Raw genomic sequence first — 15,678 nt, 5'->3', positions numbered from 1 at the left:
AAAATTCATTTTGTACTATAGTGCATTGCAAATTTCAATGTCTGTCACATCACCTGGAGTGCTTTTTTTTTTTTTTTTTTTTTTTTTTTGAGACAGAGTCTCACTTTGTTGCCCAGGCTAGAGTGAGTGCCGTGGCGTCAGCCTGGTTCACAGCAACCTCAATCTCCGGGGCTCAGCGATCCTACTGCCTCAGCCTCCCGAGTAGCTGGGACTACAGACATGCGCCACCATGCCCAGCTAATTTTTTGTATATATATATTTTAGTTGGTCAATTAATTTGTTTCTATTTTTGGGTCTCGCTCAGGCTGGTTTCGAACTCCTGACCTTGAGCAATCTGCCCGCCTCGGCCTCCCAAAGTGCTACGATTACAGGCATGAGCCACCACGCCCGGCCCACCTGGAGTGCTTATTAAAGCAGTTTGCTAGGTCACTCCCCCAGAGTTTCTCATCCATTAGGTCTGGGTTGGGGTGCAAGATTTTGCATTACTAGCCTGTTCCCAGGAGATGCTGATGATGCTGGTCCTGGAATACCAGGAAATACTTGGAAAGCCAGTCTCTTACTGTATCTTTTCTTCCTAGTTTCTTCTATCAGATGCCAGAAGGGAAGTGAGGATAATTTGAGCAGAAAAACAAAAAGGTTTTACACCTTTCTATACCTCTCTGCTTCTGAAACACAAGAGTACTATCTCAGGATAAGTCTGAGGAGCACTGTACCAGGAGTCAGAAGGATTGAATTCTAGTTCCTGGCTCTGACACTGGGGAGATATTTTTTGGTGATCTTTAAGGCCATTTGAAACACTGAAATGCTGAGTCCTTGGGCAAATCTTTCCTGTCCATGGGGTTTGGTCTCTGTAAAATGTCCTGAGAGGGTACATGGTCAGGAGGGGTGACCATCAAGCTCTCTACCAATTCTAACATTCTAGCTCTGTACTTATCTAGCCAGAGTCTTGATCTCTCCAGGTACCCATGCCCAGGGTGGTGAGGAAGTAGCTAATATCTAACATGGGCCACAAGAATTCTGAGAAATTAGAGCATACATGGGAAGTCCTCTTCACATGATGGCTCCAAAACCTCCTGGGGGACTGGTGAGAACTCCTGACTGTGGAATCTGAAATTATGTCTTTAGAGGAGAGAAATATAGATTAAAAGTCAATTAAGTGTCTTCTAGTCCTATCTTGATTTAAAAGGAACAATGGAATGAGGGATTGTACAGAGAGAAGCAAACTCCTTGGACCTGTAAGTGCAGTGATATAAACCAAGCCTTCTTGTGTGACTAACCAATCTGAGGCAAAGGTCTCCAGTAAGATTACATTTTACCATGTTCTGTCTTTTATTATAACTTACAAGTCCTTCCTTTGGTTTCCTGACTTTTAATGTAAATAAAGTTAACTTCTAAAACTTGTGAACTATTACATTTCAGAGAATTACATAAATGCACAAAACATGTTTATTGTGAGAAAGATCATTACTTTGAGAAGTATGCCTGAGAATTATTCACTTAATTTATTAGTATAAATGACCCCTCTAGTGTTGTCTTTTCCTTTTCCTTTCTTTATTCCCAACACATAGTGAAATATCTGGAGGTAGAAAGCAGTTTGGCAGTTCAGTCTGCTTTTTCCCCCCAGAAGTTAATGCATTTGGAATTAAAGTAACTCTATTTCTGATTCAAACATCAAGGTGAAGTGTATTACATAGAACAAGGAATCAAACCCCTTTGACACAGAGTTTAAAACTTTAGACCAAAGAGGGAAGATGAATGTTGCCCAACCTTCTGGTGTGTGTTAGGGAGAAGTATGTGCTCAAGGTAGACAAAGAACTAACCATCAGGTGAAACATCCAAGTATTAGGGCCATATTTTAAACCAACCATCTTTTTTTTTTGTTTTGTTTTGTTTTTTTGGGACAGAGTCTTGCTCTGTTGCCCAGATTAGAGTGCCGTGGTGTCGGCCTAGCTCACAGCAACCTCCAACTCCTGGTCTCAAGCAATCCTCCTGGGCTCAAGTCTCAGCCTCCTGGGCAGCTGAGACTACAGGTGCATGCCATGACGCCCAGCTAATTTTTCTATTTTTAGTAGAGACAGGGTCTCGCTCTTGCTCAGGCTGATCTCAAACTCCTGAGCTCAAGTGATCCTCTCACCTCAGCCTTCCAGAGTGCTAGGATTATAGGCATAAGCCACCACGCCCAGCCATAAATCAACCATCTTTGTTAGTCATCAACTGAACATATTCACAGAAGACCTTGGCACCTGATCCAGTCCTTACTGTACCAAAGTAATTGTTAAACTGTGATCTCCACCCTTGTATCAGCATCACCTGGGAGCTTGTTAGAAATGCAAATTATTGGTCCACCAAGACTAACTGAATCAGAAATTCTGGGTGTGGGCCCAGTAAACTGCAGTATTTTTTTTTCCCAGATAAAGGCTTGTTTCAGTTGAATGATTAAGCTACGTTATCACTGAGGCCACTATGTACAGACAAGAGAGGGCAAGAAAAGCTGGGTGCAGTGGCTGATGCTTGTAATCCCAACCACCTGGGAGGCTGAGGCAGGACGATCATGTGATCCCAGGAGTTCGAGAGTGCAGTGAGCTATGATCACACCACTGCACTGTAGTCTAGAAGACAGAATGAGATCCTATCTCTAAAAAATAAAAAATAAAATAAAGCCGGGTGTGGTGGCTCACGCCTGTAATCCTAACACTCTGGGAGGCTGAGGTGGGTGGATAGTTTGAGCTCAGGAGTTCGAGACTAGCCTGAGCAAGAGTGAGACCCCATCTCTACCAAAAATAGAAAGAAATTAATTGGACAACTAAAAATACAAAGAAAAAATTAGCCGGGCATGGTGGCGCATGCATGTAGTCCCAGCTACTCAGGAGGCTGAGGAAGGAGGATTGCTTGAGCCCAGGAGTTTGAAGTTGCTGTGAGCTAGGCTGATGCCACGGCACTCTAGCCTGGGCAACAGAGTGAGACTCTGTCTCAAAAAATAAAAAATAAAATAAAAAATAAAAAAGAGGAGAGCTTTATTTCTCGTTCTCTTCCTCCTTGGAGAGAGTCTTGAACGTCTCCTTCTTAGCTTGGAGGTGCTCTTCACGCCTCAGCCTGGTTAGCTCAAGCTTCTCTCAGGCCTGGTCTGCTTTCTGCTTATGGATGTGCTGCATGAGAATCCGCTTGTTTTTGAACACATCCCCCTTTGCCTTCAGGTACTGGCTGTGGTGGTCAATCTTCTTATGTTCACAGTATCTTCTGAGAAGCTAGCACAGAATCCTCATCCTTCTCATTCCGGTTACCTATCTGACATTGAAGCACTGGCCATACCCTTTTGCTTACCCTATGACTCTATGCCTGCCCTTCCAGCAAGCCAATGTGTTTTTCCACCATTGAGCCTGGGAATGGACAATGGTGGGCTTGGGGATGATCAGCCCATCTTTGATCAGCTTCTGGATCTGCTGATGGCAATTGGCATTGGTAATTTCATTGATCTCATTGGGGTCCAACAGACCACTTTTTTGCCACATTGGAGGACACTGGAGGCGAGCCTCTTCTGAAGCCTGAGGATACTTATGGCTTCACCCAGAACAGCAAAAGGGAAGAGCTCGCTCTGGCCCATAACTGTGGCGGGGGGTTGTTTAATTTTTGAAACAAGGTCTTGCTCTGTTGCCCAGGCTAAAGTATAGTGGCTAATTTTTCTTATTTTTTAGATATGGTGTCTAACTATGTTGCCCAGGCTGGACTCAAACTCCTGGCCTCAAGGAATAATTTTGCCTGGCTAGAATTACAAGCATGAGTCATTGTACCTGGCCAGTAAACTGTTTTATTAATAACAAGCCTTCCAAGTGATTCACATCGACACTAAAATTTGAGAGCCACTGGGCTACTGAAATCCTACAACAATGTGGGTGATTTCAACATTCGTCTCAATGGCCCAGCCAGCTCTCTGGCCTGTCTGCTCCTTGACCTCCTTAATTCTATGACCCTTCCTTCCACTTCAGCCACTCACTTTCACAGCTGCACCATGGACCTTGTAAAACTAAAAATTCCATGTCAGAAGTCCAAAAACATCCTACACACTCTTCACAACCTTTATCTTTGTATTCTCTATGCTATCTTTGAATGGTAACAAACTCTCCCATCATTTCAAGGTAGACAGGGAAAGGTCAGCCCCATATTCTGATGAGTCCAAAATCTTATGCTAGCCTAAATCTTTCTCCGAAGCTCAGACCTCATCCAATGCCAAATGCAGACTCCACCTGGATATCCTGCTGGTATCTCATAGCAACAGACCCAAAGATTAACTCCCCATCTTTCCTGAAAACTTTCCCCTTCTTGTTCTCCCTATTGCAGGAGCAGACACCTACAGATGTGTGTGTGTGGTTTTTTTTGTTTTTGTTTTTTGTTGAGATGGGGGTCTCATTATATTGCTTAGGTTGGTCTCAAACTCCTGGCCTCAAGCAATCCTCCTGCCTCCACAGATGTGGTTTTTGTTGTTGTTGTTGCTTTCTTTTTGATACAGAGTCTCACTTTGTTGCCTGGGCTAGAGTGCTGTGGCACCAGCCTAGTTCACAGCAACCTCAAACTCCTGGGCTCAAGTGATCCTTCTGCTTTAGCCTCCCGAGTAGCTGGGACTACAGGCATGTGCCACCATGCCTGGCTAATTTTTTCTATATATTTTTAGCTGTCCAAGTAATTTATTTCTATTTTTAGTAGAGACAGGGTCTCATTCTTGCTTTGGCTGGTCTTGAACTCCTGAGCTCAAATGATCCACCCGCCTCTGCCTCCCAGAGTGCTAGGATTACAGGCGTGAGCCACCTCGAGCCCCCTCTCGCCCTGTCCAGACCCAAGATGTGTTTTTAAGGGTCACCTAGGATTCATCCTTCACATCTTTCTCTCCTTAATCCCTTACAACCAAGCAATCACCCAAATTCTATCAATTTTACTTTCTGAGAGGTCATATGTAAGTTATTAGTCTTCAACAAAAGATTTGCAAAGCTCTTTCCAAACTAGGAATTCTGTGGGCGATTTCTCAAATCTGTTTCCTCCTTCTCTATCTATATCCCTATTACCAGTGCATATGTTTAAGCTGCAATATTCTTTTCCTTACGCCAGGGGTTCTCAATACTGACTTCACATTAGCATCACCTAGGAGCTTTCAAAACTATAAGGCCTTGGCCTACAACCCAAATAATCTAATTTAATTGGCCTGGGCTGGGGCTCTAGTACTTGAGTTTTTAATTTTAAGTACTCCAGGTGCTAATTCTAGGATTTAAAGTAAATTCTACACTTTAACTTCCAGTACCCTCTAGAATTTTTTTCCTTTCTTTCTTTCTTTTTTTTTTTTTTTTTTTGAGACAGTGTCTTGCTCTGTTGCCCAGGCTAGAGTACAATGGCATGATCATAGCTCATTGCAACTTCAAACCCCTGGGCTTAAGCAATGCTCCTGTCTCAGCCTCCCCAAGTAGCTAGGACTACAGACGTGTACCACAATGCCAAGCTAATTTTTCTATTTTTTTGTAGAGATAGGGTCTCCCTATGTTGCTAAGGCTGGCCTTGAACTTCTGGCCTCAAGCCATTCTCCCACCTTGGCCTCCCAAAGTGCTAGGATTACAGGTGTGAGCCACTGTGCCTGGCCAACAGAAGAATTTTGAAAAGCTCTGGTCCTCTTCATATATTTTTAATTTGACATCTACATTTTTTGAACAAAATATGGAATGCTTCATGAATTTGCATGTCATCCTTGTGCAGGTGCCATGCTAATCTCTTTATCGCTCTAATTTTAGTATATATCCTGCCAAAGCTAGCACATGACATCTACATTTTATTTATCAGTTTAATAATTTCTTTCTAAAACACTCTTTCTTTGCTGTCTTGGGACACTCCCTCAGAAGCCCTATATACCCAAAGCATTCCTTTCGATGGTACTGTAGACATTTTTACCCCAGAGCAATACCCTTATAGTAATAAAGTATTCAGGATAGGTGAAAGGTCTATCTTTCTTTTAAATGAGACAAAAGCTATTGCGAAAGAGAAGTAAAAGGTACATTCTGAGACAGATTAATTTTAGGAAAGAGTATACACATAAAAGTTGTGAGTAATGATTTCCTTAAAATTATTCAGGCTTGTGCACCCCCTGGAAAGTCTTCATGAACCTCCAGAGTTGTGGGCTCCCCTGTTGGAAACCTGCTCCTTAGAGCGCTGCTGTAGCCTCCTTACAGGTCACTCTGTCTCAAGTCTTTTTTTTTTTTTAATATATAATTCACATGCCATAAAACTCATCCCTGTTAAGTGTGCAATTCAATGGCTTTTAGTAATATTTACAAAATTGTGCAACCACCATCACTAATCCCAGAAACCTGTACCCAAGCGCTGAACTCCTGGGTTCAAAGAATCCTCCTATCTCAGCCTCCCTAGTAGCTGCAACTACAGGCATGTGCCACCACATCCAGCTAATTTTTCTTTCTTTTTTTATAGAGACAGGGTCTCACTATATTGCCCAAGCTGGTCTTGAACTCCTTGGCTCAAGTGATCCTCCCACCTTGGCCTCCCAAAGTGCTAGGACTACAGGCATGAGACATCATGCCTGCCTGTTCTAGACATTTAATATAAATGGAATTATACAATATGTGGCTTTTTGTGTCTGGTTTCTTTCACTCAGCATTATGTTTTCAAGGGTCATCTATGTTGTACGTATCAGAACTTCATTCCTTTTCATGCTGAATAATATTCCATTGTTTGGATGTACCTCTTTTTGTTTATCCATTCATCAGGTGACAGACATTTGGCTTGTTTCCACTTTTTGGCTATCATGAATAATGTTGCTATGATAATTTGTGGACAAGTTTTTATCTATGTCTATCTTCATTTCTCTTGGATATATACCTAGGAGTTGAATTGCTGGGTCTTTATTAGCTTTAAATTTAAATAAAGCTTTTATTTATTAGCTTTAACTTTTTAATGAATTGCCAAACTGTTTTCCAAGATGGCTGCAACATTTTACATTCCCACTTTCCAATTTCTCCACAGCTTCAATGCTTGCCAATATTGTCCATATTTTTTATTATAATCATCCCAATGGGTATAAAGTGGTATCTTATTGTGGCTTTAATTTTCATTTTCCTAATGACTAATGATGTTGAACATCTTTTAATGTGCTTAGAAAGCTATCTTTAGTCTCAAAACTCTAATTCAACTCCCTTCTGATAACAAAATTATCTTTCTAAACCATATTACACCCCTGTTTGGAATTTTTCTATGGCTCTACATCTCCTGCAGGATGTGGGCCAAATCCTTAATTTGACAATTGAGGCATTTTCCCATCTGGCTTCTGTCTATGCCTTGGGCATCAACACTTGCACTTCATGTCTCCCAGCTCTGCTCTAGCTATACTGAATTACTCATACCTCTTAGAATATATACTGCTATTTCCAGTCTCTGAGTATTTGCTCATGGCATTCTCTCTGCCAAGAAACCCTTTCTTGCTTTCTTCAAATATGCCTTCCACTTGCCCTTTAATACAGGATTCAGGTGTCCCCTCCTCTGGAAGGCCTTTCCTGATCACCCCATCTGGACAGGCGTGGTGGCTCACGCCTGTAATCCTAGCACTCTGGGAGGCCAAGGCAAGAGGATCGCTTGAGGTCAGGAGTTTCAGACCAGCCTCAGCAAGAGGGAGACCGCATCTCTAACAAAAAAATAGAAAGAAATTAGCCCGATCACCCCTTCCATAATTACGTTAGTTGCCCTTTATTAGCTTCCTTTCATAGATTCTGCTATATTAGGGTTGTTCCTTCTGTTGGCCTCCCCAACTAGGCTGTGAGCTCCTTGAGATAATTGACTGGATTTGATTTATCTCTGTCTTTAGGGCCCAGAACATGGCCTGACTGGAATTAATTTCATGGATCCTGGTGTCCCTCAATGTCCTCTGGCTCAAGTGCTAACAACTTGTTCCAGGTCCTAGGGAGAAAGCAAACCCAGATTACCTTTAGGCATCTTAAAATAACCCAGACCTCAGACAGAAAACCTTCCAATTGCAAGAGTATGTAATAGTTAAGACATTTTTAAAGGAGTAATAAGATAATATTTTACCCCTTAATCCATGTGGTTTCAGATCATCAACTACAGGTACTGGATTACTTTTCTTTTTTTTTTTTTTTTTTTTTTTTTTGAGACAGAGTCTCGCTTTGTTGCCCAGGCTAGAGTGAGTGCCGTGGCGTCAGCATAGCTCACAGCAACCTCAAACTCCTGGGCTTGAGTGATCCTTCTGCCTCAGCCTCCCGGGTAGCTGGGACTACAGGCATGCGCCACCATGCCCGGCTAATTTTTTTTTTTATATATATATCAGTTGGCCAATTAATTTCTTTCTATTTTTATAGTAGAGACGGGGTCTCGCTCTTGCTCAGGCTGGTTTTGAACTCCTGACCTTGAGCAATCCACCCGCCTCGGCCTCCCAAGAGCTAGGATTACAGGCGTGAGCCACCGCGCCCGGCCTACTTTTCTTATTGTTAATATCTGTTATATACTACTATGGACCAGTCACCTTCCCTTTCACACAATTATCTTATTGGAGAAGCAATATAGAGTACAGTATTTGCTAAGAGCAGAGACTCTGGAGCAAGCCAATCTACCTAGGTTTCACTCTCAGCGCCACACTTACTAACTATGTGATCCTAGAAAAGTTATGTGACATTTATGTATCTCTGTTTCTTTATAAAATTGGTATGATAATCTTACCTTATAGAGTTCTAGTGAGGATTGAGTTACTATATATTTATACAGTATACATAAGGCTCTTAAAACAGGACTTGGCATGATATAACTGTTATATAAGTATTAGCTATTATTATAAAATCCCACTAATCCTGTAAGCTAGACATTATTATCCCCATTTTACAGATGAAGAAACTGAAGCTTAGAAACAGGAGTGACTTGCTCCACATTAAAGAATTAAATGGACTCCCAGAACTGGTAACTGACAAAGATCTTATTATTTGTGTGCACATTTTCTTGGGGCCTCATCTCTAGGGGACCCTTCATCAGAGGGTCATCTGTCCATGTCCTAGAAATCATGCATCTTCCAGCAACAGTGTATGTGTGTGTTGGAGTAGATGCTAAAATTACTTCCCCAGGCATCTTCACCTGTCATCTGCTATTCACTGTTCTAGCCCTTTCCTAGGAGGTCGTATGCATGTAATAATTTTTCAACAAAAAATTAATCAAGGCTTTGCAAAGCCTTTCCTAAACTAGGAATGCTATGGGTGGAAAATTCGCTAACTAAAGACAATTCTTTTACTCTACATTCTTTTCATGCATCATGTGCCCAATAAATACCTGTCTTTTGTGTCATGTTATATGCTGAACACTGAGAACAAAAAAATAAGACCCTGTCCTTGCCCTCAAGGGGCATAAGTCTAATTTGGGGAGGAACAGACAACAGAAAAAGAATATGATGAATATTCTCATAAAATGAAGGATGGAGCCAGGCACTGTGGCTCACCACCTGTGATTCTAGCACTTTGGGAGGCCAAGGCAGGAGGATCGCTTGAGGCCAGGAGTTGGAGACCAGCCTGAGCAACATAGTAAGACCCTGTCTCTACAAAAAACAAAGCAACAACAACAACAAAAATATTATCCTGGCATGGTGGCACTCACCTGTAGTCCCAGCTACTTGGGAGGCTGAGGCAGGAGGATCACTTGAGTCCAGGAGTTCAGGGCTGCAGTGACCTATGATCATGCCACTGCACTCTAACCCAGCTGACAGAGTAAGACCTTGTCTCAGAAAAAAAAAAAAAAAAAAAAGCAAAGAAGCAGCAGCAGTAGCAGCATGGCACCTGCTAGACCACAGAGGCATCCAGCCCAGGTAAGGGGTCAGAACTTGACCTGGGCTTTGAAGGACAAATAAGAATTTACCTTAATTAAGAGAAAAGGGAAGAGAATTCTAGGTATAGGGAACCATATGTATGAAGGCTGGAACACGAAACCAGATAATGTGTTTAGAGTCTACAAATAGCTTGGTATGAGGTGCAAGGAGTATGTATGGGAGGGAAGAGACCAAGCTGGATAGGCAGGCTGGGGCAGATTACTTCAAGGTTTGTGGACAAAGGCAAGGAGCTTTTGCTTAAAGCTTCATCTTTAATGCCAAGTGACATTTAGTTACAGCTCTCTTCTGGCACAATTGCTTTTTTCTGACAGCATTTGGTTACATTTAGAAGTCCAGATTAATTTATTCGCTCATCACCATGTGCTGAGCACCTACCTGAATCAGTTTTTATATATAGGCAAGAGGCCTCAGGAATAGATTTTTGAAATCTTATGAGCTTTTTTAGAAGGCACTAAATCTCAGCTCAGACTTGAGTTGATTTACACTGAAACCTGATCTCTTCCCTGCCCTTGGTGTTACATACAACCCTTCTTGGTCATTTGGATTTCACTGAGCATGCTGCAGTGAGCTAGGTCCACACACACACATTATGGGAATGGCTACAATCACAACAAGCTGAACCAGTCAGCTTGGGTGGTGAACAAGTGCCTATTGTATTCAGGCACATGGAGCCCCATAAGTGATATGGAGAAAGAAGAGAATATCAAATCCCTAGTCTCTGGGATTTCACAGTCTAGAATTGCAGAAGGTCGAATCTGGAAGACATGTTAGAAATCATTAGTCAAGGCTAGGCATGATGGCTTACGCCTATAATGCCAGCACTCTGGGAGGCCAAGGTGGGAGGATCATTTGAGGCCAGGAGTTTGAGACCAGCCTGAGCAACAATGTATGACCCCCATTTCTGCAAAAAATAGAAAAATTAGCCGGGTGTGGTGGTACATGCCTGTAGTCACAGCTACTTGGGAGGCTGAGGCAGGAGCATCACTTGAGCCCAGGAGTTTGGGTGGGGGGTGGGCTGCAGTGAGCTATGATTGCACCAGTGCACTCTAGCCCAGATGACAGAGTGAGACCCAGTCCCCCCCCAAAAAAAAATGAAAAGGAAAGAAATAATTATCATGTGAGATAAATTGAGCACTTATAAAGTGTCTGACTCTGTGTTGGAACACTGGTGGGCAAATAAATAAATCGGACCTGGTTCCTATCCTTAGAAGCTCATGTTCTGCCGAAACAGATAATACCCACAGTGCTTCAGAAAGTGGAGGAGATTTCATCTGGCTAATAACAGCCCACTGCCAACCAGTAAAGATTAGGAAAGCATCCTAGATAAGAACCAGGAGTCAAGGATGCCATAGACTGAGCTGAGGCAGGAGAGAAGTGGGAAGGGCAGTCCACACAGACAAACCTGCCTAAGAGTTCAGAGAAAAGGAGTAAGAGTAATTAGTTTGTCTAGTACAGGTGGGGAAGTATCAAATGGAGTGGTCATCTGGGCCCTTGATGGGAGGGTCTTCAATGCTGAGCTACTGATGTGGGCATTGTGGAGCCTTTGGTTTCCAAATCGGGGTGACACAGTTACATCTGCCTCTTAGAAAGACAAGTCCCTTTCATTGCTGGACACAATATACTCATCTGTAAAATGAGGGAGTTGGTGACTTAAAAAATGTTTTCAGTGCATGTGTTCTATGAGTCTGATTTAGAGCAGTGCTTCTCAAATGTTATTGTGCATCTGAGTCAGCTGGTAATCTGGTTAAAATACATATTCTGGCTGGCCAGATGGCATGCACCTCTAGGCCCAGCTACTAAGGAGACAAGAGCAGGAGGATGGCTTGAATCCTGGAGTTTGAGGCCAGCCTGGGCAACATAGGGAGACCCTGTTTCTAAAAACAATAATAATATTAATAACAAAATGCATATTCTGGTTCAATAGGTCTGAATGGGAGCCCAAGATTCTCCATGTCTACCAGGATCTCAAATAATGCAAATGCTGCTAGTCTTCAGATCATACTTTGAGTAGCAAGGATTTAAAGTCATAACTCATAGGATTGTAAGTTTTATAAATTATCTGATTATAAATATTATTCCACTTAATTTTTACTGTTTTTTTTTTTGTGGTTTTTTTTTTGAGACAGAGTCTCGCTTTGTTGCCCAGGCTAGAGTGAATGCCGTGGTGTCAGCCTAGCTCACAGCAACCACAGACTCCTGGGCTCAAGCGATCCTCCTGCCTCAGCCTTCCGAGTAGCTGGGACTACAGGCATGTGCCACCATGCCCAGCTAATTTTTTTTTGTATATATATATATATCAGTTGGCCAATTTCTTTCTATTTATGGTGAAATAGAAAGGCTGGTTTCTTTGCTCAGGCTGGTTTCAAACTCCTGAGCTCAAGCAATCCGCCCGCCTCGGCCTCCCAGAGTGCTAGGATTACAGAGGTGAGCCACCGCGCCCGGCCAATTTTTAGTGTTTTAAGAGATATGTCACCTTTATCTCCTTTACTGCTTTCAGCAATTCTTCCTGAGAGGTAAAATGAGACAATACATTTATGGTTGTGTGAATTTCCTTAAAACTTAGGTATTAAGGTTGGTCTGTCTTCTCCCAGAATTGGGGGGGGGGGAGGTAGGGATTATGAATCCCATTTTATAGACGAGGAGACAGAAGATTTGAATAGAGAATGGATTTAGCCAAAGCAAACATTATAGAAGTGGCAGAACAGGAATTAGAATTGAAGCCTCCTAACTCCTATTCAAGTAATTATTTCCAGCATATTTCTTTGCTGCTTGAGGTGTTCATTCATTCATTCAACACACATTTATTATACACCAACTACATTTCAAACCTGTCACAACATGTGAATGTGGAGAAAGTTACCTTTCAACAACTGGAAAGTGTGAAATATACAAATGTAGGAGGAGAAGGCTTATTGGAATATGTGGCTTCTTGTTGAGTTGTCAGCTCTAAAAATGGATTATAGAGGAAGCCCATGCAGACAAGTGAGATATCAATATTAATCTCTGACTTTTGTATATATGTCCATCAAATATTTATCAAACCCTGCTCTGAACCGGACCCTACATTAGATTCTGATGGCATAGGCATGAATCAGTTTTCACAGAGCCCTTTCCCCATTATTAATAATAATTGCCATTTAGTGAATGCTTAATCAGTGCCAGTGTTGTACTAAGCCTTACACATTATTATTGTAATTATCTTAATTCTCAAAAATCTTATTAGAATATACAATACACGAGGGCAGGCATTTTTGTCTCTTTTGTTCACTGATGTATCCCTAGAACCTCGAAAAATGTTTGTCACATAATAGGCACTCAAAAAAATTTTGACAAATAAATGAATAAACAACCCAGTTAGGGCAACACAACCATTACCTCCATTTTACAGGTGAGTAAACTAAGGAGCAAGTAGGTGAAATGCTTTTCTTAAGGCCTCCTAAATAGTAAAAAGCAGAACTAAGGTACTAGTAGAAGAACTCACAACTGACTCCAAACCCAATGGTCTAACCTTCTATACCAGTGGTTCTCAAACTTTAGCATGCATCAGAATTACCTAGAGAACTTGTTAAAACACAGACTGCTGGGGCCCCTACGCAGAATTTCCAATGCAGTAAATCTCGGGCGGGGCTGGAGGATATTCTTTTCTAACAAATTCCCAGGTAATATGATGCTCCTGGTCTTGGGACCATATTTTGAAAACCACGACTCTATACCGACTATCTTCCCAGTTTCCCATTTATTCCTATAAGGTGAATAGAGAGTAATATCCCATAGCAGAGGAGGAAAATAAGGCCAGAAAAGTAACACAACATGGGCAAGGTCCCAGATCAAGTGTGGGATTTCATGATTAGTGAGATTCCAAAGTCCTTATCATTCTTGATAAATCTTGCTGCCTCAGATCATGACATATGGGCATGAGAAACAAAGAAAACAAGGCAAAGAGGAGGGTATTTGCCAGGAGAGGAAATTGGAAAGGTTACCACCCAACTTGCTGCCCTGAGGGTCTGCGGCTCTGTTACTAACTTGCTATGTGCCCTGGGACAAACCCCTTCCCCTCTGGACCTCTGTTGTCTTCCTTTTAAAACACGTGTTTTTCCCCCTTTAAAAGCACAGCCAAGAAGCCTCACAGGCAGGCAAGTCGAGGTTGCACCGAGTCCCGTTTCTGAATGCTCGCGCTGGCCCGAGGCCAGGCAGGTCATGTGGGGACGATGTGATGTGCAATCGCCGCAGTTGAAACGTGAGTCTGAGCAGGGCTAGCAGCTGCCAGTGCCTTGCAGGCGGCTCGGGGGAGGCTGGGAGTGACGCAGGGAGGGAGGCCTGCAGGCCGTGCAGGCCACAGGCTTGGGGGATTGACCGGCCACAGGAGGAAGGGCAGGGTGCTTCCACGGCTAACGCACCAAATGCTCAGAGTCCTCAGAGTCCCGAGGGGATCTGCAAAGGACTGAGATCCCGGCAAAGCCACCCGGAGCTTCCTGCCCTCCACCCCCAGCTGCACCAACTACTAAAGAAGGCCGCTCGGTTTAGACACGAGGACCAATCCCAGGGCTTCAAAGTGACCTCACAGCAAATGTGATTGGCCCACTCTCTCGCACGGGGCGGGTCCTGTTAGCTCTCCGATGTGTAACCCTTTAATGGAGGCTGAGGTGGCTTTGTGACCTTGAGGAAATCACTTTACTTCTCTGAACCTCCTTTATAAAATGGAGATAGTAATACCTGTCCTGAAATGGCCCTTAAGACAGTAAACATTTCTAGGGAAGACATCATGTCTTAAAACAGTACTTTTATTATTTTATTTACAAAAGTAATATATACTTATAAAAAATAAATATGGAATATAAACTGTGGAAGTCCGCTATAAACAATTCCCTCACTCCTTCCCAGCCCATGGTTAGCAATTATTAACAGTGTAGTGTATTTTCCTCTCAGTTTTTTTCTGTGAATATAGAAAAAGTTAACTTTTAAACACAAATTGTTACAATATATTTTTTTCACTTACTGCTTAGAACATCTTTCAGTATTGATATGAATAGACCTGTTTTATACTTTTTAATGTCTACATTGCATTCAAATCCCCTATTATTGGACATTTGTTGTTTCTATTATAAGAACAGCAGCAACAACAACAAAACTGCAACAAATATTTGAGTAAAAATTTCTCAGGATATTCTCGAGGTCTGCCTGCATAAAAAAAAAAAAAAAAAAAATTTCTCAGGATACATTCTTGGAAGTTGAGTTTGTAGGTCAAAAATATAAGCAGATTTTCAATGTTAGTAAATATTATCAAATAGCTCTCCAAAGAGGAGGCATCAATCTATATTCCCACCAACAGTATATGGGAATGCTGGCTTACTAGTATCCTCACAAACATAGGATGCCAATCTTTGTTAATATAATAGATGAAAAATATCACGCTGTTTTTCATTTGCCTTCCTTCAATCATTAGGAGGAGCATCTTATCATGTTTATTAATCAGTGCTTTTCCTCTTCCAAGAGTTGTATGTTCTTATTGCAGCTTTATATTTTTCAATTTTGCATCTCTTAAGCCCTCCTCATTATTAAATACCCAGGGAATGTTTGTTGAATGAATGAAGAGTAATGCTTGAAGAATAAATGAAATAATGTATCTAAAATACTAAACCCATAATTAGTGATCAATAAATAATAGTTAAATCTGAGTCTAAAGCTGGGTATGGTGGCACACCTGTAGTCCCAGCTATTTGGAAGGCTGAGGCAGGATGATCACTTGTGTCCAGGTGCTCCAGTTGAGAGATAGTAAGACCCCATCTCAAAAATAAAACAAAAAACAAAGAAACAAA

At 42.0% G+C, this 15,678-nt stretch overlaps 1 non-coding gene and 1 pseudogene across 1 annotated transcript; both read right to left on the bottom strand.

Moving 5' to 3' along the window:
• Positions 1–3,014: 3,014 nt before the first annotated feature.
• LOC109730409 (large ribosomal subunit protein eL19-like) lies at positions 3,015–3,601 on the bottom strand (annotated as a pseudogene).
• A 2,087-nt stretch (positions 3,602–5,688) lies between these two features.
• LOC142869759 (U6 spliceosomal RNA) lies at positions 5,689–5,792 on the bottom strand. The gene has a single exon (XR_012918327.1). It is a non-coding gene; the product is annotated as a U6 spliceosomal RNA (small nuclear RNA).
• Positions 5,793–15,678: the final 9,886 nt, after the last annotated feature.

Source organism: Microcebus murinus, chromosome 2 (assembly GCF_040939455.1).
Source record: "Microcebus murinus isolate Inina chromosome 2, M.murinus_Inina_mat1.0, whole genome shotgun sequence".
Classification (NCBI taxonomy): Eukaryota; Metazoa; Chordata; class Mammalia; order Primates; family Cheirogaleidae; genus Microcebus; species Microcebus murinus.
This window is presented reverse-complemented; position numbering and strand designations above follow the sequence as displayed.